This window comes from Podarcis gaigeae (genome assembly GCF_964106915.1).
Source record: "Podarcis gaigeae genome assembly, chromosome: 10".
Taxonomy (NCBI): domain Eukaryota; kingdom Metazoa; phylum Chordata; class Lepidosauria; order Squamata; family Lacertidae; genus Podarcis; species Podarcis gaigeae.
In genome coordinates this window covers 32984258-33006730 of record NC_139686.1, presented here as the reverse complement: position 1 = coordinate 33006730, position 22473 = coordinate 32984258, and the positions used below count along the sequence as shown (strand labels likewise).

Sequence of the window (22473 nt, the reverse complement as noted above, 5' to 3'; positions counted from 1 at the left end):
TTGTTTTCATTTATCTCCTAGGTTCTGAGCTTCCTTGTTCTCAAACACATCTTAGCCATGAGGAGTAGAATTTTCCTCCTCCTTCGTTGAAAATTAAAATATTGTGCAAAGCGATTGGAGGCTTTCAAACCACCTTTGCCCAAAGGCAAGCCATCATCAATATTGAATTACGTTGGCATCACTGAAACGACTTCCATTTCCCAGCTATAATCCCTGCTCTGGGATTATTTCTTAATGAAGAGCAGGGTGTAAACCATCTAAACAAATGAATCAAATCAAATTATAGCCGTGTATGATCCTGCAGCCCAAAGCTAAACAGTAGTGAGAGATGGAAGCACATCGAAGAGACCTGAGTATCACTTACATTTCATTCACGTTTAGAAAACTCAGTGAAAGGGATTAGCACTCTATTACTATTATTAAACTGTGCTGGGAAAAGATGACGTGTTATCCCTGTGTCTGTTTTTCTTGCAGGGGAGGGATGGTACCTTTGAAAAACTACCAATAAATATATTTTTTTAGAAGAGGGAGGGGAGGAGAGCACTTGGGGCTGGAGCTGCCCAGTTGTGCACCTGCAGAAAGGTGTTGGGCTTGCATTTCTTTCTTTCTTTAAAAAAACGCCATCAAGTAGCAACAACAGAAGCAACGTGTTATAGAAAACAAGAAACCGAGGGTGGTTTCTAGGCATGTCCTGTCTCATAATAGCACCTGCTCATGTGGCATCTGTTTCCAGTGATAAATACAGGTGGCACCTGCTCAGGCTCCTCCAAGGCTTAAGTATAGGCTCAGCATTGCCTGTCTTTAGACTGGCAGGGCCAAGAGACAGCAAGCTGCTCCCTGCTAGGGGTGGGGGTGGGAATTCCATTCCATTCACACTGAAAGGTGAACTTACCTCATTGGCACTCTTCTGGGGCGATACATTAACCACAACACAGGGACACTTTGAAATTCACACTTCTTTGAATTTTGGAAGAAGAAGAAGAAAAGGTCCAGCAAAATAATGTGTGCAAAAATTCATCTACTGGGTTAAAATGCCTATAAATGGGAAATGTGGGGGGGGGGGGAGAGGAATGGCATGATATTAGGGGAAATGGTTTTGCAAACATTTGCAAAATTGAATGCAAAATGTGTCTGTTGGGAGAAATTCACACTAAAATGTCAAAGGACTATTCAAAAATGACTTTCATTGCAGACAAGACTGCGATAGATGGAGCAATGGTTGGATTTGGCAGAAGGCAGTTTCCTGTGTTCCTATAAGCACAGGTGTGCAAAATACAGTGGTACCTCGGGTTACAGACGCTTCAGATTACAGATGCTTCAGGTTACAGGCGCTTCAGGTTACAGACTCCGCTAACCCAGAAATAGTATCTCAGGTTAAGAACTTTGCTTCAGGATGAGAATAGAAATTGTGCGGTGGCAGCATGGGAGGCCCCATTAGCTAAAGTGGTACCTCAGGTTAAGAACAGTTTCAGGTTAAGGATGGACCTACAGAACGAATTAAGTTCTTAGCCTGAGGTACGACTGTAGGGTTGGAGAAAAGCTGCAGGGAGGGAGTTAGAAGGGGGAAATTGGAGGCAAAGGAAGCCTCAACTATCCTCCTCTTGCTTTTCTGATGGAAAACACGCCCTCCCAGCCTTGTTTTGGCAAGGTGATGACAGAAAGTGTAATTCCAATTAAGTGAGCAAATTTCTTCTGAATTGTTCAAACTGTCAGCCATAGCTTACCAGAAGCCTGGGAAGTGTGAGATGTGAAAGGTTTTGTGGAAGAAGGCACATTACTGGGTGTTTTAAAAAACACTGTTTATTACTGTGCATGAACTATGCACAAGGTCTGGAGATACCCATGTGATACAGTGTTTTGCAAAACATGTGATGCCCTTCAGAACATTGCAATGAATTGAATTTGCCATGCATGACCCTTTGGAGCGAGATATAGGAGCTTTTATTGAGGTCACAGGAAAAAGAGAATTCCAGTTTTGAAATCTGGGATGTTTAGCATTTTTTCACTCTCCACAGGGTCCCTTGGTTCTGAGATGAAAAGCAGTTTAGCATCACATGGATAGTTCATGGGCCAGTTTTAGTGCCATGTAAATGATCTCCTTTCTAAGGACATTAGATTTCTAAGTCAAAGAACAGGGGGATTTCCTGTGAGTAGCACCATTGGTTCACCTGGCTCTGGGACCCTGAGTCAGATTTTTCTACACACTGAAAGGCAGCAAGGGATGAGGGAGCAATTTGATTCATTTAGCATTCAAAGGTAAACTTACCAAATTCACATATTCCACAGCAATGTGTGAACTGAAACACAAGCAACCTGCAAAATGTGCACTTCCCCCGGTTTTGCAAGGCAGTTCTCCAGCCAATCAACATGTAGAAAAATGGATACATATTAGGATAAAGTCTGCATATAATTGCACATATTAGTGAAAATAACATACAAAAATGGCTTGTGTTTATGGGCGTAGTTGTTGAAGCATCATACAAACATGTTTATTGGGAGAAATTTGCACTAAACTGCTGAGGAATTTTCATGGATTCATGTGGAAGTGTGGAGAGATGATTTCAAGCCTGGAAAGAAGAGGGGAAATGGAGAGAACCGAAAATTTAGAGATTATTCCATCCCTATTCCCAGCCCTAGCAGGAGATGCTGGGGACTGACCCCATGGCCTTCTGCTAGGAAAGCATGTGCATGAATTCTTCTAGGAATGCATGAATTATGGCCTTGCCATGTTCATGACAGAAGCACAGGATTGGCCAAGGGAAAAGCTGCTGGAAGGAAGCAACTGGAGCTGGGAAGTGGAACAGTGTGGACTTAGCCTTCTCCATGCTAAGTGACCTAGTGATGACTAGCAGAGGTGTCATCAGTTCCATGAAGTGTCCTCATTCCAGTATAAAACACCTAACAAACTGTATCTTGTACAGCTAGTAGATCACTTATCTGTTGGACAGTTTGTACTTCCAGCTGACATGCTGACCTTTCTGGGGCTTATCCTGCCAGAATAACTCACAGACTAGCTCACATTCTTCTTGCTGTGCTGCTGTTCCCTGCATCCTGTATCTCAGGGTCAAACGAGGACAGCCATCACTAGTCCGGCATTCACATGGCCTGAACATATTTACTTGGTAACTAAGGGGTGGCTGGGCGGTTTGCTCTGTAAAGCTGCCCTTATGAAACTGGGTTTCAGGAGAAGCCAATGTAATACTTTGTGCAGGATTGCACCTGCACCCCACCCAAGGAGTAAACCAGACCCAGGAGCTTTTCCAGGGTCAATGTGAAGGAACTGAATTACAATTCACCATGAGGTTCAGTGCTCTCAGGTGCTGCAATGGACCAGCGTGTTTTGCTCTTTACCAGAAGGTTGGTGGTTCAAGCCCACCCAGGGCAAAATTCCTGCATTGCAAGGAGTTTGACTAGGTGACCCTCAAGTTCTACGATTTGAATTTGGGATAAAGGATGTGGTTGTTGTTAATTGGGTTACCAATGCCTGGATGTCTTTGTTATCAAGAGCAGCTGCCTGTCCTTTTTCACCCGTAATTTCTTTCTGATCTCATTATTTATAGTAGCCACCCCCTCCAGCCATGCCTATATACACCTGCAACTCAATATAATGCTTTGTGAATCCACCAGTGGACTGCGGCCAAAGAAAGTTTATGCGCTAATAAATTTGTTAGCCTTTGTTGTTTTTAGTCTCCACTTAATCAAACTTGCACATTCTTCCCCTTTAAGGGAGAAACTCTGAGATTTAAGGCTTGTCTCCTTGCCTTTGTCCTACAAAATATCATATTCTCCCTTTCAAAGTGTGGATTGTATCTTGACAAACAGTTTCCTGGTCAAGTTTGTCTGCTCGTTCATCCTCACCAAGCTCCTTCTCCTCCCGTTCACAACCACACAGCAACCCAAGGCAGCCACAATAATTCTCCCTCACAGCAAAGGAACACCAGGGAAGAATTTATGGATGTTCTTCTGAGAAGGGCTAAAGCTACTGTACATCAATAATTTCTCTGCACATGCCCACACCCCAATCTCAACACGTGTCCCAGCATCCTAAAAGGGACTTCTGGTGGACCAGCACAGTGGGCTAGAACAAGAAGTAGAAGAAATGCTTCCAGAAAAAAACAAGTATTGCTACTGAGGCACATTCAGTGCATAGTATAGTGTTAAATACCATGTATCAGGTTTGGGGGGTGGGGTGGGGAACATTTCCTTCTGGGCCAGCTTCTGAGAGATTTGCATGCCAGAGGCAAAGATGGGAGGGGCGAGAGATGCAAGTTTGTGTCATTATTTATTTATTTATTTAAGTAATTGACGACTCGCCTTTCGCATGCATCTCACGATGATTTGCAAACATATCATAAATACATTTTTTAAAAAATAAAACAGTACCAAAAAATTAGGATAGGTTTAAAAACAACACAAAATAAAGAGATGCAGAAATCTTGTCCAGCATGCGTTTTGTCCCGTGGGCTAATTTCTATGCTCTCTCATGCATCTGTCTCTATCCTGCATCCTGACAAGCAAGGGTCTTCAAGGACACCTTTCCAGCCAAGCCAAAAGACTCAAGCGTGTTTCAAAGCAGGACTGGTGAGGGGCGTGGCCTGCAAGAAAGGAGTGTGCCTGTGAGGACTGCAACGTTGGGAGAGTCCCAAAGGCCAGATCTAGAGGCCTGGAGGACTACCCTCTGACCCATGCGTAGGCAAACTAAAGCCCGGGGGCTGGATCTGGCCCAATTGCCTTCTAAATCTGGCCCGCGGACAGTCCTGGAATTAGCATGTTTTTACATGAGTAGAATGTGTCCTTTTATTTAAAATGCATCACTGGGTTATTTGTGGGGCATAGGAATTCATTCAATATTTTTTCAAAATATAGTCCGCCCCCCACAAGGTCTGAGGGACAGTGGACTGGCCCCCTGCTGAAAAAGTTTGCTGACCCCTGCTCTGACCCCAGGGTCTGAGACGCCACACCCCTGGTGCAGTAGACTGGCAGCAGGGACAGCATTACCTTCCCTGGTGCACACCTCCAAGGTCCCAACTGCTAACCCCTGGAGACTCCTGGGCCTCCTCCTCACTCTCACGGCCAGTTTGCTTGCCCTCTCTGAGCCTGCAAGCAGTGACAAGAGCAAAGAGGTGAAGCGCCCCACTCCTCTTGCCTTGTGCTGTCCCTCTGGGCAGTTCTGCATCCTGGGCCCAGTGGGAGAGGGCAGGAAAGCTGTGAGAAGGTGAGGTGAGGTGAGCCCGCTCAGAGTGGAGAGTGGAATCGCTGGGGGCACCTTGCTCAAACCCCCAAACCTGAAGGCAGCAAGGAATTAGCATTGTGCTGCAGGTGGCACGGAATAGGCACTCCACGTGGAGACATCCAGGCCACAGAAACCAGTCCTCTGCTTGTGGGAGTGCCTTCAGGAGAACGCCACGATGGACACACCCTGCAGCGTTGGACAGCTTGGCATTCCAAGGAGTCAAAGTGCATCTGTCCCCTTGTACTTCTTTCCTTGAACAGGCAACGTTCCCGGCATTGTGGCCAAGGAGGGTGGCGTCAGCTTAGTGACTCACGAGGACATCGCCACCCAATGTACCCAGGCAGCTGTTGCCCTGTTTGTTTATACTGGATGTATCCCCTTTGCATTGTTACCACATCTGTAACTATGTTTTTTTTTATGGTTGGCAACCATTACTCAAGATTTACTAAACAGACCTGGCCAGGGTGTCTTCTCTCTGGTGACTCATCAGGCTTGTAGTCACTCCTTTCTGTAGCGTAGGCTGGGGTCCCCCTCCTCTTGCTGCTGCTCCTGTTGCATCAAGCCATAAAAGAGAGAGGGAGAGAGAGAGGCTTTGCAATAGCTGGGTCCCCGCCCAGAAACTTCTGGCTCACTGCCAAGTAAGCAGGGCGTAGTATATTAAAAATATATATATATTTTTTTCATGAAAGCCAGACTGATTCATAGAAACTCTTCTAAAGCACAGTCGAAAAGACACCACCCATCCCAGCACACCAGCAGGGGAAACTTATAACCCTCGCCAGCCAGAGCACTCCCTTCACTGCAGCTCTGAGTTTCAAGACAGCCGGAGTTCAAGAGCACAGCTCCTTCTGCAAAAGACCTCTTTCTCTAAGGTAAGGATGCTTCCCAACTGAACCTGACTGTGCCTTGTGGCTGTGCAATTTTGTCTTGCTTGGAGCTAGCACCTGCCTGTTTTTCCTCTCCTCCACTTTCGGGCTCGCAAAGTTTCAAAGAGTTTGGAGAGGGGGGCAGGCTGTCCTTGATTTTAATGCACTCGCCCTGTTGCTTTTTAATTCATTTGGAAGATCCCTCTCCAGCGACGTTTCTTGCTGGCGTCCCAGACACTGGATGCGGGCTGCATTCCTTGCAACAATTAGAATATGGGGGTTCACTTAGAAGAGGGAAATGGAATGAAGAGCCTAATGGGTGACTTGCAGAGAGGGGAATTGCTACATTCCTATATTGTAACACACATGCATTTGCAAACCTTGCGGGCAGGTGAAAGTCAAAATCTGAAGAAAAGTCAACTGAAGGAAGGGCTGGCACTTGCCACAAGGATGACCACAATTCAGTTACTCTGAAGAAACAGGTTGTGAGTTGCGGCACAACCCGTTTCTTTCAGAGTAACTGACTCTGCTCAATATATTGTCCCTGCACTGTGTAGAGTGAGTCTTCTTCTATTGCATCGGCAGGTCTGGTCTGTGAGACTTGAGTCCCCTCCTGAGCCCTCATAGTTAGAAGGATTTAACTTGAGCTGGGATGATTCCCAGCTAGCAAGAATGATGTTGAATACACCCTTTCAGTTGGAAAAGTAACAATGGTTTTTAAAGTGGGGGCGGTTATTTGAAGTGGGGTGGATCTACACAGATTGGAGTGTCTTAACAGGTTGTAAACTATTGGGCTGGGTGTGGAACTGGAACACATAGCTTAGCGTGGCTTCCTTTCCCCAGAAATTCCTCTGGAGAAGGAAATCTTTTAAGGGCGATCCCTTAATAAACTTATATTGCATTGATTGGACTGAAAGAGTGAATTGGCTAATGGGCACAACAAGTGCATTGTTTGAATGCAGATTGTGCCATTCACGCGCAGTGTTTTGCAACACAGATGGCATCGTTGTCACAAGCAATTTCTACATGCCTCTTGGTGCTCCTGCCAAGTATCACCTGTGCAGAGTGATACTTAACTGGCAAATGTTATTAAATGCTTTGCACCCAAGGCAGTTAAGTACTTGTGGACCTTCAAATAGAGGGATCTTCCACTGAGGTCAGCACTTTGCTGCGTTCCAATAGTGGATCAAACAAGAAAACATTTCAAGGATTATATTACAGTTCCCCACCTCCATCTGCTCAGAAGTAGGTCTCACCATGGCCATTTGGTCTTACTTAGGTAAATATGCATAGGGCTGCAACTTTATACTGACCTGTCAAAAAGGCCTCTGGTTATATAGCAGCGTTATAGATCTTTATTTATTTTTTAATGAAAGATTATATATATGTAACTGAAGTGGTGGTGGAGGAAAGATTTTGTTTGAATCGACTTGCACACTGCCTGAAGGAATGCAGCTTTCCCTAGGTGTGGCCCATTTCAACATGTTTCCAGGGAGGGGAGGGTTCTCTCTCCTCGCACAGACAATAAAGGGAACAAAACTCCATTTGGAGGAAGAGATGACTCAGTTTGCCCCTAGTACAAACCAAGCTGGCCCTGTTAAGTACTCCCTCCAGCAGTTCCATCCAAGTACCTGGAATGATCCAAACTTTGCCTCCAGATTCATCCCATGCTGCTAGCAAAAAAAAATATAAATATAAATGCCCAAGAGGTGGAATGGGCAAGGCCCATTAAGCTCATGCCTAAATGTAGATTGCTTCCAGATAACACAGCACTGCAGAACCCCCTAATTAAATGGGCAATTATTTAGACTTTCATGATAATGGTCCACAATATCCTTGGCATATGCTTAGCCTATAGCATGAATATTTCACTAATGCTTGGGATCAGCCATGTTGTGCTAGCTAAGGCATGCCCACCAAGTAAGAATTATGACTTCTGCTTTGAAGACCTAGAGGTGCATTGCATCCTGTGGGTTGCATTCCAAATAGAATGCTTTTCTTTGTGCATGATGCCTTTGATCTTCTCTTGCGCACATTTGTGCTATTAAATATATGTGTGAATGATAGCTGGTGCTGGTTTTATGTTTGCATTAGCAGGTGCAATGACGCAAAAGGCCCTTCTGGGCTCATGTGTGGAGAAAAAACACACCTTTGCTTTTTAACTCCGTTGGAAGGGTAGGGAACTTCCACCATGGGCCAAAGAAGGCCCATGGAGTCAAAGTTGGGAAGGCTCATAGACAAATACAGTGGTACCTCGGGTTAAGTACTTAATTTGTTCCGGAGGTCCATTCTTAACCTGAAACTGTTCTTAACCTGAAGCACCACTTTAGCTAATGGGGCCTCCTGCTGCCGCCACACCACTGGAGCATGATTTCTGTTCTCATCCTGAAGCAAAGTTCTTAACCCGAGGTACTATGTCTGGTTAGCGGAATCTGTAACCTGAAGCGTATGTAACCTGAAGTGTATGTAACCCGAGGGACCACTGTAAGTGGGGCAAATGTTTCAGAGCTTTCTTTCCCCCGTCCCACCTCACTCCATATGTTTAAAGCAAGGCTTGATGAGTGCTAGATGGACTTCAAGAACAGGAGAGATTCTCTCACAAGCCGGGAAATCGTCCCCCAGTTGGATCATGTTGCACATGCATCATGTGCAGTGTGCCCATGATTTTTGGGCGGTGTACTGCACGTGCAATGCCATGTGATGGAGGGCTTTGTGTGGCCATGAAAGCTGTGGTTGGGCTGAGAACCATTCTGGAATGTTTCAGGTGCCTCAGCCTGTGGTGTGTAGGAGGGGAAGAGAAGATGGTGCTTGCTCAAGGAGCCTCACATGGCAGGGAGAGGGACCCACCAAATCTGCTGCCTTGCCTGCCACTTAGCCACAGCCCTGTTGGATCAGATCAAAGGTCCATCTATTCCAGCATCTGGTTCCCACCAGTGGATAGTCTGAGATACCTCTGGGAAGCCCATAAGCAGCACAGGAAGGCAAGGGTTTTGTTGTCGTCTCTTTCCAGCATCTGGTATTCATTTTGCAGAGATACTGCATCTGAACATGGAGGTTCCACTTATTGCTAGTGGCAAATAGCCATTGATATGAAATGCCAACTATCATTATTAGTCAACCAGATCCCACAAGCAATTATCATAAGGCATCAGTCCTGTTAGTTGCCCTCAGCTAACTGGCAATCTAAACCTTCCTCGTTAGCTTATGTGCTTGTTAAGGTCTTCACCAGTGTGGAACCTACTGCCAAAGGCAAGTGGCGGCTCTGGAAAAGGCTTTCTCTGTGGTGGCCCCTCACTGCTGGAATGCACTCCCCAGGGTTGCTTGTCTGGCATCTAGGATGATAAGTTACAGGCACTACTAGATCAAGAACTTAAAAGAAAAATTGCCCAGGCTTTCCCCCTGGCTGGTAAATGAATAAATAAAGGGGAGGGGAATATGATCCTAACTATTTTATAGTTTCTCTTTTTACTTTATTTCAATATTAATGCTGCTTTATTTTAATATTGAAGGCTGGTATTTGTTTTAGTGACATTTTAATTGATTCTCTGAAACATTTAAATGTAAACATGGAATATAATTTTTAGACAAATAAACCTTTTTTATAGGTTCTCTGTACTCGTTCCATGCAGTTTATTTCTAAAAAGAAATCCATAATTTATGTTTCTGTTCCTGGCATTTCAAAAGTAGGATGGGATAAAATCTTATCACCAGCCTTGGAGTGCCGGGGTATGGCCTGAAGTCATGTGAGGCCACCACCTCGCTGAAGCTAAGCAGGTTTAGGTCTGGTCAGTGCCTGGATGGGTGACCACTTGGCAACCCCCATATATGTCACCTTGGGCTGCATGATGCCCAGAGGGGTAGGATAAAGAGGAAGAAGAAATACAAGAGCACAAGTGTAGATCTGGGTTCGTATTTGGCTCTTTAACTTGACTGCACTTTATGAAGCGGGGCAGAGGCTATGCCTTTGAAAGACATGAAAGCCTTCTTTCTTGGTGTCTTGAGAGGAGATTCAATGAGTACAAAACTTGGTGCAACTGATTCAGAGCAACGCACAGCAGAAATATGACTTCCTCAAACTGTACTATGGATAAGGAGAAGGTACTTGAGCTCCACATCTGAGCACTCCACCAACACACAGCAAGCTCAAGCCATTAGCATTGTACGCCCTTGACTCTTCCTGGAAACAAGTGAATGCAGGATCACAACCCTTCTGTAAGAGACACAGCCTTCCAAAGCCTACTTGAAATGTTCTGTATAATGTCTGTCTGGAATACGTCCTTGAAGTCTAAAAATGCCTCATTTCCCTGATGGAAGACAGCGTGCGTTGTCTGAGAATGTGTGGAACTAGCCTGCTAGTTGACATTTACATTGGTTGCCCTGCCCACTTTTGTCTCTTTCCTCGCCCACCACTGCCATGCAGCTCTCAGGTGTTTCAGGTAGGACTGTTACAACTTTAGCACTCGATTGCAGCCAACAGGCTAAGCTACAGCGTGTGCTTGGTTTTGGGGGTAGGTGTCGTGCCCATGAAAGTTTTCCCAGATTGCAAATCTGCCCATGTCTTATGTGACATCAAGACATATACCTCTGAATCCATTTGTGTGTGTGCAAATGTCTGTAGCCCAGGTCATCCTATTACCTTCAAGAAAACAGCAAAAGCATCTTTAACTTTGGTTTAGTTTTCCTAGTTGGCAGTGAGGGAAAGAGAGAGATTTCCAGCAAATCAAAATAGCTTCAGCCATGACCACACCCTTTGTTGTGAGGGGGAAGAATCACCATCGGATAAGGGTTGTTTGGGAGGGGCATTTTTTAATTGACTAAAAACATTTGCATCAGGATGGATCTGTATTTTTATGCAAACTGACCAGCCTAACATATGGATCTCCAAATTGTGTAATGAAATCTGTGGCTAAAAAAAAAAAAAAAGTACTAAGGTATGCGAAAGGAAAATGTAATTTAGGGTAAGAGGCTTAGGAATGTGTACATTGCAATACAAATGTGTATTTAAATGGGGTTTACAATGCTCTAAAACAGGTGTTTCAAACATTTCAAAATATGCGTTTAAATATGAAACGGATACATTTTCGTATGTGGTATTTGAAAAGAAGAAATTCATGGGTTAATGTGGACACAGAGCAGAATGAACACATGTGATACAGCAAAAGACTGATCTGTCTGGCCCTAAGCTTGCATGGGCTTTTCTTTTAAATCAAAAACGGGAGAATGTGGACTCATAGTTCCAGCCGGACACACCCTATTCCCCCCCCTTCAAGACCTCTTTATTACTCTTGGGAGTCCTCTGTGGTGAGCACATGGGCTGGCTGGACTGACACACCCCGTGATAAAAGAGAGCAGAGTGCAGGCACATTTTTTCCATCTTACAGAGTCAGGTCAGAGTCTGAGAAGTGCTAAAAGGCAAAATGCTGGCATCCAATGTCCATGGGTGTGATGTGTCAGGGCTGTGGTCTTTCTAAGGAGAAGGGGCAGGAACCTATAGGAAGGGAGATGAAGTGGCAGCAAGGGGAAAGGAGACCAAAGAGCAAAGAACTGGAGGACCCTAGCCAGGAACACAGAGTGTCCCAGGAGTGGAAGAAGCTTAACTGGCTACTTTTGCAGTTACAGTACATCCGCTCTGAAACTAGTTATATCTGTTGCAGGCACATATTGAGGGTTACTTTGTGTGCATTAGCTACCTCTCTGGGCATTCTCCAGCAACCTCTTGTACTTGTAAATCACCTCTTGCAATCGCATTCCCACCCGTCCCAGCTTTACAATATATCTTTTCAATCAAAATGGGGATTTTAAAACTTGAGTTGGAAATGGAACCAGAAGGTGGCAATCCTCCTGGATGCATTAGGATAATAGGAAACAGACTTACACAGAGTCAGACCATTGGTCCTACTAGCGCAATATTGTCTACACCAGTGTTTCCCAAACTTGGGTCTCCGGCTGTTTTTGGACTACAACTCCCATCATCCCTGACCACTGGTCTTGCTAGCTAGGGATGATGGGAGTTGTAGTCCAAAAACAGCCAGTGACCCAAGTTTGGGAAACACTGGTTTACACGGACTTGCAGAAGCTTTTCCTAGATCTTGGTCAAGAAACGTTTTGTAAGCAAGGACTGCCTGAAACCCCGGAGAGCTGCTGCCAGTCTGTGTAGACAATTCAGAGCTAGAGGAACCAGTGGTCTGATTCAGTATAAGGCAGCTTTCTATGGTTTCCAGCCCTACCTGGAGATGCCAGGAACCGGAGACCTTTTGCCTTGAAATCACGTGCCCTGAGCCTGGCTTTCAAAATTACAGAGCTGTGGTCTTCTGCCTGTGTTGCTGAACCAAACACCCCAGGGGAAAGTCAAGCCAGGGCATCTCTCTATGGACAAGTCAAGCCAGGGCATTTCTCAGGCCACTGCTGAGATTTGCAAACAGCAGCCAGAGGATTTCCAACTTTGCAACTGGCATTTTCAGCTGTGCCTTTGACAGCTGCTGGATGTTCAGCCATTATCAGGTTTTCATGGCATGAGGAGAAATGTTGTCACCTGCTAATTACTGCATATCAAGGCACTCTTAAAGCAGGCTTGGTTGCAGGTAGCATCAATAAATTCAATGCAAGACATTATTGTTGTTGTTGTTGTTGTTGTTGTTATTGTTGTTGTTGTTGTTATTATTATTTTCAGCTTTATTTTTATTTCAGGCTGTTGACTGTGTTGGGCATAAATATTGGGATCGTTATACATTTAAAAAAAGACAGACTAGTAACTGTTTTTGAAGACTAGTAGCTTTGCAAGGCTATCTGAAAGGTAAAACTGCAGGAGTCTGGTTTAGAAATTGGCAACCCTAAGCAGAAGCCAGGTGGCAGTTTTGATGAATCAGGAGAATAGTTTATTGCAGTCTTTGGAAATCTGCTCATATGTTATGACTTTTTTTTCATGAATCTTTTCCTGGTCCGCCTGAGAAAAATGAATCAAATCTGTTATGAAAACATACATGTTTTTGTTGCTCTGCCCCGGTCAAGTCAGAGGTGGAGTGTGTGCCTGTAGTTGCTTCAATCAGGCCAGTAGCCAAAAACCACATACCGTATTTTTTGCTCTATAAGACTCACTTTTTCTCTCCTAAAAGGTAAGGGGAAATGTGTGTGCGTCTTATGGAGTGAATGCAAGCTGCGCAGCTATCCCAGAAGCCAGAACAGAAAGAGGGATTGCTGCTTTCACTGCGCAGCGATCCCTCTTGCTGTTCTGGCTTCTGGGATTCAGAATATTCCCCCCCCCCCCTTATTTTCCTCCTCCAAAAACTAGGTGCGTCTTATTGTCTGGTGCGTCTTATAGAGTGAAAAATACGGTGATCTGTTTCCCATGAGCCTTCCTAAAACTACCAGAGATTGACTGCATTTCTCAATTATGACTTGAACCCACCATGTTTTTTCCTTCTTACGATTCTAATGCATGCCACCAGGGATAGCTCAGTCAGAGTCATGGGTTCGAGCCCCACATTGGGCAAAATATTCCTGCATTGTAGCGGGTTGGACTCGATGACCCTTGTGGTCCCTTCCAACGCTACCATTCAAGGAATTGATCTCTGCCCCGTCTATGATTCTACAGTTCTATGATTTGCATAACAGCTTTCATTTTAAAGAAATTCCTGGGCAGTTTGCAGAACAATGAAAAACATCAATATATAATGCAATTACAATTTTAAAAGCCGCTGTCAATTAAGTAGCATTGCTATCAATTATAGAAGCCAGAAATGCCACGGAGTGGTTTTTAACAGTGGGGGAAAGCTCAGGCAAAGAGATAGGTTTTGATTTGTTGGCTGAAGCAACCCACGGTCAGTGCCCACCTGATCTAGAGACAGACATTCTGCAACTTTTTTCCTCCTTTCCCTTTCTTTTTTTCTTGCCAGAACCCCAGATCAATGAGCTCCAACCAGATCAGTCAAACCTATAAAGGGTTTTGTTCTCTGGGTTGGAGGTGCTTCAACCTGCCTTTTTCATGAAGGGATGTATGGATATGTCACCAAAGGAGCATAGGCCTCTCATGCTTCCTTGCAAAGTGTGGGCTCGAGCGCAGCATCTATCAGGTGCAGCCCTATCCTGAACATTTGGCCTAGGCCAGTCTGTAGGGGCCCATTGCCCTTCGGCACCGGGTCCCTGTCGCAACACAAACACATTTCACAGTTTCTCTGTCAATGCACTGTGAAAGTTTCAAGAGCTCTTGAAGCTTTCTAAGCATGCAATTGACTATTTAAACAAAAACAAAAAAAAAACCCGAACCTGCAACACAGAGCCTTTGTTAATGCCTTGTGAGTGGCACATAAACGCAACTGGCACATAAAGGTGTTAGTGTGGGGGAGACACTTCATGCTTTTAAAGTGGGTTGTCTTTAAAGTGGGGAAAGACCTCTGAGTGGCATCCATTCATTGCTGCTGCTCCCGCCCCGCCTGCTCTGTGCTTCTGTTGCTCTTCCCTCTTTCCCCGCACAACTGGAGCCATGGCAGGGCGGGTGCAAAGAGGGAGGGAGGGAGAGAGAGAGAGAGAGAGAGAGAGAGAGAGAGAGAGAGAGAGAGAGAGAGAGATACAGTATCTTCCGCCAGTGGTTGCTCTTGGCTGCCTTCCAGGCCTCAGGCAGCTGCCTCTGCCCCTCCCTGCTGCCAAGAAAGCTTTGGAGTTTCTGCCGAGAGCCTCTCACACGGCTTAGTACTCTAGGGCTACCACCCCCAGCAAAAGCGATTTCCCAGCCCTTGCCTCCGCAGCGGAGATTCAGCCACTCTCCAAATGAATCACAGCCCCCGAGCTGGGAAAGCGAGAGACGTAGCTCATGTTTTCCACTCCTCCCCCTGCCACATGCGAGAGCAAGGCTCTTGCTCCAGTCTGCTCTTCAGAGACGGCGTGGCCCAGTCCTGTTAGACAGGGCTTGCTCAATGGGGATTTCCACTCCTCCCCTTGGGAGGTTGTTGCCTTGCTTTATGGGGTTTCCCTTCGAGGAAACCTCTCCCCAGAACCAGCTGACACATGTTCGGTTTGGCTAAGTCCCTCCACCCGTTTGCCCTGTGTGTTTGCATACTCCGGGGCAGCTAGCACCCACCCCACCCCCAAAGCTATTGCATGTTGTGTACACAGAGGGCCTATTCAGAAATCAAAAAGCCCTTAAGGGTGTACAAACAGACTCCCTCCCAGGGGATCGTCTTGTTGAAAGACTCAACTGGCCAGGTCAGCTTGAAGGGTCAAGTGTAATGGGACTGGAACTATTTGATTTATGTAGTCAGTAGCAGCAGCAGCAGCAGCAGCAGCAGCAGCATCACAAACATGCATTTATTTATTTTAAAGCATTTTAAAATGGGGTGCAGCCTCATGGCTCCAAGCAGCAGCTTTACAAAGATCTCAGCAACAACCTAGTCAAACAGAGCTGCAAGGAGCTCTGTGATCATGCAGCGTAGTTCCTTTCCCACTTTCTGCCAGCACTATTTTCAGATTAAGCAGTGGGTTACATGGGCTGCTGAGATCCCAGCCCAGGGAACCCTCAAAATCCACAGCATTCTGAACAGAGATGAGCAATATTGGCTTCCCTCTGTTTCTCAGTTTTCCAGCCTTAGGTTCAATTCTTCACATTTCCACATCCGTTTGCAAATGACGATCACTGCGCCCCAACAAATGAGTCAGTGGGTGATGAGATCCTCATTCTGATTGAGGGTAACAATAACACTCATTTCCTTCCTGCTTGATGGCTGTGACTATTCAGGGTTTCCCAGACTTGGGTCTCTAGCTGTTTTTTGGACTACAACTCCCATCATCCCTGACCACTGGTCCTGGTAGCAAAGGATGATGGGAGTTGAGGCCCCAAAACAGCTGGAGACCCACATTTGGGAAGCCTTGGACTATGCTTTCCTGCCACACAAAGTTGCATTCTAGCAGGATGCAGACTTATAGGTCCAGCTAGCTGATTTGCCCACCATTCCCATGCTGACTGAGATTCATGGGAGTTGTAGTCCAAAGTATCTAGAGCACACCAGCTTGGAGAAGGCTGGTCTTCTGTGAGCAGAAGTGGCTCTTGGGTACCTGAGGCAAATAGACATCTTTCCCATCATCTTTGAACTGGAGATGCCAGGGCTTGAACTTGGGACATTCTGCACTAGCTCAGTTGGTTAGATCATGGTGCTGATAATGCCAAGGTTGCTGGTTCGATCTTTGTATGGGACACCTGCATATTCCTGCATTGTAGCGGGTTGGACTAGATGATCCTCAGGGTCCCTTCCAACTCTACAAATCTATGATTCTATGCATGCAAAGCAGGTATTCTTCTTCTGGGTTACAACCCTCCCTCTTTATTTCTCACACCAGCAATGGTAACGTGCTTTCGCCTGGAACAAAGCAGCAAAAGCAGGTCAGAATCCCTCTGCTCGTGCGCTGAGTTACTGAAGCCCCTGCTCACAATGCCCTTTCCCCAAGATATGAGGAGAAAATGACAGAAGTGACACTCACCTCTTTCCTTCCTCCTGTTAGCAGATGGTTGGCGGTGTGAGCTTAAATGACCCAAGAACCCTCGATGCAATTGTGCTGATTGCAAGATGAATGAGATGCTTTATTGAGGGAGGCACTCGGTACTTGGCATGTCACAAATCTCACCATGTATTGTCCTCTCGCTTTTGATTCATCACTTTAATTTCAAAATGTCCCAGCGCTTGATTTAAGCCACTATTACCTCTATGACTCACCCTGTGAATCGGAGTTAACTTTCAAACTAGTGCATCTTCCAAATTTTGGGTGGGGTGGAATGAAGCCCATTGCCAGAGGAGGAAAGCTGCTCCCAAACCCTTCTTCTGGGATGTGGACCTCTCTTGCCCCTATTCTCCTTCTAGGTTGTGCATTACAGACACCTAGAGGCCTTGAGCTAAGTCAACCCCCCAACCAGACCTTCTCTCCCTCTCCCCCTTCCCTCCACAAGCATCCACTCAATGGATAGTCTCTCCCTCCTCGTCTCTGGAAGCCTCCCAACTGTCCCTGTTTCATGGAAGGGATTTGATCACACTCTAGAAATGTAGGTTTGCATCGTTAAAGCGGATTCAAGCTCTCCGTCACAACAGACAGGAAAGTGATGATGGAAAAACACACTGAAAAATGTGGGAAGGAGGAAATGAGTAACGGAGAGGCATATATAAGCACTCTGCAAGCAAATCAGGATGAACGATCCTTGTCATAATGGTCACACAAACAAATCAGAACAAATGTTTGAATAAAGACTAAGTGTAACTACTGTGCAAGCAAATGAGGTTGAAAGGTCATCTCTTCCCACCAATCTCTTCTCTTCTATCTCTTTCTGTCACTCTTTTTCTTCCATTTTTCTTCTGCCCATCCCTTTTCCCTCTCCTCTCTCCTGCTTCTTTCTCTCTCTGTGTGTGTATTATGAGAGGGGTGGGTGTCCCGTTGCCTGAGATGGAGGAAGGAGACTGCATGGCTGGTTACTATACAGGTGAGATGTTGGAAGTGGCGACTGAGAAACATTTTGCAGCACAGGAGCCCTGCCAGGTTTGGGAGAACTGTGCCTCCACATCCACCTTCTGCCCACAGATCCTTGAGCATGCTGCACGCCCTCACAATGCAACAAATTCTTCCATACTCCACCATTTGCATTGGTTGTAAAGGCAGCAGGCTAATGGGAAACCTTCTGTTTGGGCAACATCTTTGCTTCCCTACTAGGGACTCTGACAAAGGGATTTGAAAACTTAGAATCATAGAATCATAGAGTTGGAAGAGACCACAAGGGCCATCGAGTCCAACCCCCTGCCAAGCAGGAAACACCATCAGAGCACTCCTGACATATGCTTGTCAAGCCTCTGCTTAAAGACCTCCAAAGAAGGAGACTCCACCACACTCCTTGGCAGCAAATTCCACTGTCGAACAGCTCTTACTGTCAGGAAGTTCTTCCTAATGCTTAGGTGGAATCTTCTTTCTTGTAGTTTGGATCCATTGCTCCGTGTCCGCTTCTCTGGAGCAGCAGAAAACAACCTTTCTCCCTCCTCTATGTGACATCCTTTTATATATTTGAACATGGCTATCATATCACCCCTTAACCTCCTCTTCTCCAGGCTAAACATGCCCAGCTTCCTTAGCCGTTCCTCATAAGGCATCGTTTCCAGGCCTTTGACCATTTTGGTTGCCCTCCTCTGCACACGTTCCAGTTTGTCAGTGTCTTTCTTGAACTGTGGTGCCCAGAACTGGACACAGTACTCCAGGTGAGGTCTAACCAGAGCAGAATACAGTGGCACTATTACTTCCCTTGATCTAGATGCTATACTCCTATTGATGCAGCCCAGAATTGCATTGGCTTTTTTTAGCTGCTGCGTCACACTGTTGGCTCATGTCAAGTACTCCTAGATCCTTTTCCCATGTACTTGCTTTGCATCACCGTGGCTTTGTCCTCTCCCACCCTTTGTATCATCACAAGCTGGGGGAAAAGGTCTGAACCACCTGGTGAGCTGATTGTCATTCACTTCAGTTGGGATGACCCAGTATAATAAATTTGAGAATCCTGGTCTAATAGGAATTCAGCACAACCCAAGCAACTTCCACCATGAAGGCTCCATGTCCAAGAACATTCATAGCTCTGCGAGACTTCCCCTTGCCTTTCACTACCCCACTCAAAGTTCCTTGCATACTTCGTCACACACCGTCAAAAGCCTTTTCACCACTTTGAACCCTCGCGTCAACTGCACTCTTACCCTCCCTTGTGCCTGTCTCTGGGTAGTTGATGATCCAACCAGTAAACAACTGAAGAAGGTCCCTCCACCCTCCCATGTTGTCTCTCTTCACCACAGCGCTATTGATGTGGCAGCTGCGGTGGCAGCAACTGCATCCTGTATGAGGGGGGAAATCACGTGCAGAAAATCCCAGGCTCAGACCCTTGCATCTCTAGTTAAGAGGCAGAGATGGGGAACCCATAGCCCTACAGATCTTGTTGGACTCCAGTCTCCATCAGCCCCAGCCAGCATGGTCAATGGTCAGGAAAGATGGGAGTTGCAGTCCACTTACATCTGAGGAGTTGCAGGAGTTGGAAGTTGTGGGAATGCAACTCAGCTTGCATTAAGGGTGATCAGATTTGCATGGAGAGATGGTAGATAGAAAGAAGTACCTCCAAACTTCCTAGACTGTCTTTCTAACCCAACTTGTACTTACATTTCCTATATTTCTCTACTGCTATTCTTGAAGTTGCTTGATGGTGGGAGTTGTAGTCCACACACATCTGGAGAGTCACAGGCTCCACACTTCTGAATGAGGAGGTTTTAAGTACATAAAAACATCCCTGCTGGATCAGGCCAGTGGATCATCTAGCCCAGCATCCTGTTCTCACAGTGGCCAACCAGATGCTCATAGGAAGATCCTGCAAACAGGACCTGAGTCCAAGAACTCTCTCTCCTCCAGCCATTTCTAGCAACTGGTATTCAAAGTCATTCGGCCTCTGACAATAGAGGTAGAAGATAGGAAAGAGTCCTGAATGAGACCTCAGAGAGCTGCTGCCTGTCAGAGTGGGCAGTACTGGGTCAGACGGACAAAAAGTCCACCTTGGTATAAGGCAGCTTTGTACCTTTCCCGTGATTGAGGTTTAAGGACATGAGTTTGGTCAACCACCGTACGAATCTGCATTCCTCTCCGGCAGCCCTTCATCTGATAGAGGATCTAAATGCAAGCGTTCTCCTCTGACCCTTGACTGCAATCTTCTAGCCTGACATCCTGCATAACATGAATGAGTTCATTGTCCCAAGCGATATTGTGACAGGGGGTCCTCACCTTTTCTGCATTCCAGGCCGGAGCTACAGACGCTGATCTTCTCGCTTGACAGAACAGCAGGAGTCAGGGTGACTTCTTGTTTGCTCAGAGGCATGCAAAGTGTTTGCTTCTTGCAGCAGGGTGAGGCCACAATAAAATATCGCAGGCATGTGCGGTGCGTTGTGTGCATATTTCCTCCCACCTCACTGCAGATGCAGTTGATCTTTAGCAAGCATTTACTAGACTGAAATCTGGTCCTGACATTTCCAGGGCTTCTCCCCCGCCCCCTTCACACCCTCCCAACACAAATGAAATGCCCAAAATCTGTCTTTCAGTTAGCACTGTCCTGCTTACGTGTGTGTAATGCCACTTTAAAAAGTGATGGCTTCTCCCAAAGAATCCTGGGAACTGTAGTTTGTTAAAGGTGCTGAGAGTTGTTAGAAGGCAGCAGACAAAGGCAGCCTTCAACTCAGAGAAAACTCATTACACTCTCTCTGATTCATCCTCTATTCGGATTACCTGAGCATGGTAAAGCAGCAATCAGCCAAGACATCAAAAGCCTTGAATTTCCAGGCAAAAACAGAAAAGAGGCACTTTGGTGTGGTAAGCTGTTTATTAGGAGACAACCAACTATAAGCAAACAAACACAAATTGGGTGTGGGTGTGTGAATAATTTAAATGTAGGTGTCGAAGAACAGCAGATCCATCCATTAAGCAAATCAGGAAATTTCTTGCCAAGAAGAAACCACTTTCGCATGTGGAATATCGCTATACTTTCTAGATAAGAAGTGATGCTGGATATCCAGCAAACAGCAGCAAACCATGAAATTGCCTGAGACGAGGGGTGCTCATGGAGTCTTATGGGGGCTTAATACTGTAAATGGATCATTCAGATCTTGCAAAAGAGCTGTTGGCAATAAGTGGCTTTTTTAAACTTTTCTGATTTCTCGTGCGAAAGGTAAATCCGGGTTAAATGAGGAGGAAATGCTGATGACAACAATGTTGCATGGATGCTTCCAAAAGCACGCATGCATGTGGCACATTGATCCCATTGAAAAACACCCCTCTGGAAGCACCCAAGGACTCTGTGTGAGGTCAGAGGGACGCTCTTAGCTATGGCTGACTGATTGACAATACAAGGATGCCCCTGTAGTGAGATTTTATGGGGAGAAAGATTCTCTCACCGTCACCACAAGTCCACCTCTTATTGCAAAGCCTTGCAGGGAATGCAAAGGTTTTTGTCTGGAAAGCTTCTTCACAGAGAGAAGAAAAGTGAAGTGGAAAGCTAAAGGCAAAGTGGAAACAAGGATGAGGCCCTAGAGGGGTAAGAGGCAGCAGGAAAGGGCGAGGCCTGTGCACACCAGGAAATGTTTCATCTTGGACAGCTTTAAGAGGGAGTTTGACAAATGCATGGAAGATCAGGCTACCAGTGGCTGCTAATCCTGGTGGCTGTGTGCTCCTGGGTCAGAACCAGTATCTTTTAATACAAATTGCTGGGAATCAGAAGAAAGAGAGCGCTGCCGTGCTCCTGTCTTGCTCGAAGGCTTCCCAAGGCATCTCATAGGAATCTGGCTGTCCACTGTGAGGCACAGAATGCTGGATTAGCTGTGCCTTTGGTCAGATTCAGCGGGACCTTCCTTGTGATCATGGAAGAAATGCTCTGAGACAGAATCGAAAGGAGAAGAAATGCCTCCCTGCCTGGACCTGTATGCAACTAATTTGGTTAATTCTGAGCATTTGTGCTGGCCATTTGTTGATCCTGGTGCGGGATAAGTGGTAAGGAGCTAGTAAAGTTTGACAGGCCTGGTAAAAATGGAGGGAAACAGTACCATTTTGTTCCAAGAAAGACTCAATAATTTTAAAAAGCTGCTGTCTCTCTCGCACACAAGACTGCAATTAGATGGAGAGGAGGGAGAGGGGAAGGTAGAATAAATGAGTAACACATGTGACTCTGCAGAGCTCTGTGGTTAAGACGTCCGTGGAATGCATCATTACAGGGAAGCTGTGCTATTATATTGTCTCCACTCCCCCCTTTCTAATCTCCCACTGCATTTCTTCCTGATAACTGGCTGCTGGACCATGCCCCTGGATGAATCCAATAAACCCTGAGAACTCTGCACTGACGCAGGCTGCAGTCTTATACACACTTACCAAGGAATAAGTCCCAGTGGAATCATGGGACTGCTTCCTTCAGAGTAGAAATGCATCAGATTGCACTGCTGGCAGACAACCTTGCTTGGATCTCACCAATGAGTTAGACCAGGAGGTGGGCAGATCAGCATCTACTGTCAGATCACTGAGTGATTTGCAGAAGGAAGTTGCCTTTATAGCAAGCAAGGCTATGGGTCCATCTACTTCAATTTTGTTTGCAGACTCACTAACAGGTTGTGAAGGGACTTGGTGTGGAAGCATCACCATTGTCCTAATGGTGGCACTTGGACAATGTACCCTGAGGTGTTGAGAGATCTTAACATCTGGAGTGGGCAAGCAGGTTCCAGTGAAATAAAAGATACTGATAGCCTTTTCTTAGACTGAGCATGTCTGTCTGGGGCTTCTGTTGGGAATCCGGTTAGCCACTGTGTTAACAGAATGGTCATCTAAATAGACCTCTGGGCTGATTCAGCT

The 22473-nt window shown here is 45.9% G+C and overlaps 2 protein-coding genes across 3 annotated transcripts in view; one reads left to right on the top strand and one right to left on the bottom strand.

Annotated features, from left to right (window-relative positions):
* The window catches only part of GSG1 (germ cell associated 1), a 108343-nt gene that overhangs the window by 46039 nt on the left and 39831 nt on the right, over positions 1 to 22473 (bottom strand). Inside the window, exon 2 of the mRNA XM_083698760.1 lies at positions 5689 to 5782. The gene's annotated coding sequence lies outside the window, so the exon portion shown is untranslated. The remainder of the gene's footprint in view (positions 1 to 5688; positions 5783 to 22473) is intronic.
* Positions 5724 to 22473, top strand: part of EMP1 (epithelial membrane protein 1) — a 31068-nt gene continuing 14318 nt past the window's right edge. The window contains exon 1 of one of the 2 annotated variants that reach the window (XM_083698826.1): positions 5724 to 6105. The gene's annotated coding sequence lies outside the window, so the exon portion shown is untranslated. The remainder of the gene's footprint in view (positions 6106 to 22473) is intronic. The other variant, XM_083698825.1, reaches the window with a different exon arrangement.